Source organism: Gadus chalcogrammus, chromosome 7 (genome assembly GCF_026213295.1).
Source record: "Gadus chalcogrammus isolate NIFS_2021 chromosome 7, NIFS_Gcha_1.0, whole genome shotgun sequence".
NCBI classification, from domain to species: Eukaryota; Metazoa; Chordata; class Actinopteri; order Gadiformes; family Gadidae; genus Gadus; species Gadus chalcogrammus.
Genome location: NC_079418.1, coordinates 7726506 through 7728790, shown reverse-complemented (window position 1 = coordinate 7728790; position 2285 = coordinate 7726506). Strand labels below are relative to the sequence as shown.

Here is a 2285-nt window from a genome sequence, read left to right as displayed (position 1 = left end):
ATTTAGAACATGCCATATATGTGCCGCACAAATCACTGATAAAAAAGTGACAACTACAGGCAGCCAACTAAAGATTGAATGGACATGTTTGAACAATCATCATGGCAAGTGGGCATCATGTCCTGATGCAAGAGGAATGGCACAGAATAACTTGCTTGTTTCTGCTGCTACGCTTTTCTCTGGAACAACTTCACTGAAGTACACGAGTGGGCCAGCATCCTAAACTTGCAAACTCTTGAAGAAATCCCAGTACTACTCCATCCAATCCGACTACCTTATTCCAGTAGTACACTTTGCATACAAGGATCATCATGAGAATCTCATTAGGCGACTTATTAGACAAAAGGCTGAAGGCGAGTCCATAGAGCTGTGTGGAGATGCCAGGTCTGACTCACCAGGTGAGTGTGTTTTTTTCTTTAATACAATAACATGGAGGTATGGATTGTAAGACTGTTGGAAATGTTTTCCTCTGGATAGTAAGGAGGACTCACATGTTGTCACGCTATTAGATTCTACAGGCTACAGCTGCAAGTATTCCACCTATTCGTTTCAGCTTCTATCCAGTAATGAGATCATTCACTTTCAACTACTACAGGTAAAACTAAAATGCTGCTTGTCCGATTTGTGAAACTATACTCTGGGTGACAGAGTATAGATAAAGCATTATTCAGTGGGTGTATTGTATTAGTTTTTTTGCTATTGCTAATTCATTCATTTCTATTCTCTTTCGTCAATAGGTAACGGAAGCTAGCAGTTCAGTTGCCATGGAGTCCCAAGGCTGTAGGAGGGGCCTCAACCATCTCATTTTCAATGAAGGAGTAGATATAGGACCTCATCACTACAGACCGGGCCACATCAGTTCGGAAAATAATGAGGGAGGAATTCCAGAATGTTCACCATGAATTTGATCCTTGGCATGTATCAAAAGGTAAATAGTTGTATCAAAACAATGTAAATTGTGATTGACTCAATGACTCATCAAATCATAACCTGATAGACCTTCCATGTATCAAGACCACATATCTTGTACTGTGAAGGAGAACCTTCACATTTGGCTCACCCACATTTGTGGTAATGTGTTTCATTACTATTACACAGGCATAAAGAAAAAACTGGTAGCACTCGCCAACAAAAAGGAAAATCAGGTCCTGCAGGGCTGGATTCGGGCGATCCTCATCACTTTTGTTCTCATGCTCATCTTGTGGTGAGAGTGCTGAGGTAATAACCCCAATGCAATAAGAATGTATAAAGATTGCACTGAATCCAGTCAGAAGATTATCAAATAGTCTTGAAAGGTAATATATTCTGTAGGAAACTGAAGCGACGGTGGACCTCAGTCCTCCGCCACATCTGTGTGGGAGCACACAATGGGAGCAAGATGGAAGAAAGTGGGCATGGCCCTCACCCCTGCTCTCAACCCAGATCAAGCAAAGGACAAAGCGATGGCTCCAGCCAGAGTCTCAAGTCTCTTCAAGTCTTTACGGAATATTGTTGAAGATAAAAGACTGCTGAAAGACCTTGAGCAGATGACTCGCTTCAAACATACAGGTAATATAGCATTATGAAACAGATCTATGCAACTTTTCAACCTATGTAGTCACTCTCTCAATGTCTAATGAAACACTTTAATTTACAGGATCTTTGGAGGTGTACCACAACGTTATGCTAAAATATCTGCCGAAACGACTGCATTTTACGGTACGACACCATGGTAGCCCGAACACAGCTAGCCATCCTGGACAACAATTACATGTCGGGCCGACAGCAGACAAGGACTTCAGAAGGTATTGAGATTTCATAAGTAAGCCCTAAATGTGTTTGTCACAACTTGGCTAAGAAATAATGTTCCTCTGTGTAGGACTTCAAGATACAGTATGGTGTTCCCAAAACGAGGCAAGGAATGGTAGGCCGAAGAAGATCTATGAGCCTACTAGTCAGTACTTCACACAACACCTTGTGAAACTCGTGTTGGAGAGAAGGGCGGAAAGAACACCGGAAGACATTCCACATGTCCAGCGGCCTGCAAACATTGCAACTACACTGCAAAAACTCAAAATCTTGCCAAATATATTTTTCTAATTTCTAGTCAAAATATCTCATCACACTTAATATAAGACAAAATTACCTAAAGAGGCAAAATTTAAGTGATATAAAGGAGCTTGTTTTTAGACAGTGCATCTTGAATATATTGTTAAGTGAAACTGTCTTGAAAACATCTTGTTTTTGAGTTAATATCTCAGGTTAAACAAGCTTTTTTGACATGTCATATAGGTTTTAAGCTGCCT

The 2285-nt window shown here is 40.7% G+C and overlaps 1 long non-coding RNA gene across 1 annotated transcript; it reads left to right on the top strand.

Moving 5' to 3' along the window:
- The first annotated feature begins 255 nt into the window (after nt 1–255).
- On the top strand, nt 256–824 carry LOC130386656 (uncharacterized). Its single transcript, XR_008896152.1, has 3 exons — nt 256–398; nt 519–595; nt 738–824. It is a non-coding gene; the product is annotated as an uncharacterized LOC130386656 (long non-coding RNA).
- Nucleotides 825–2285: the final 1461 nt, after the last annotated feature.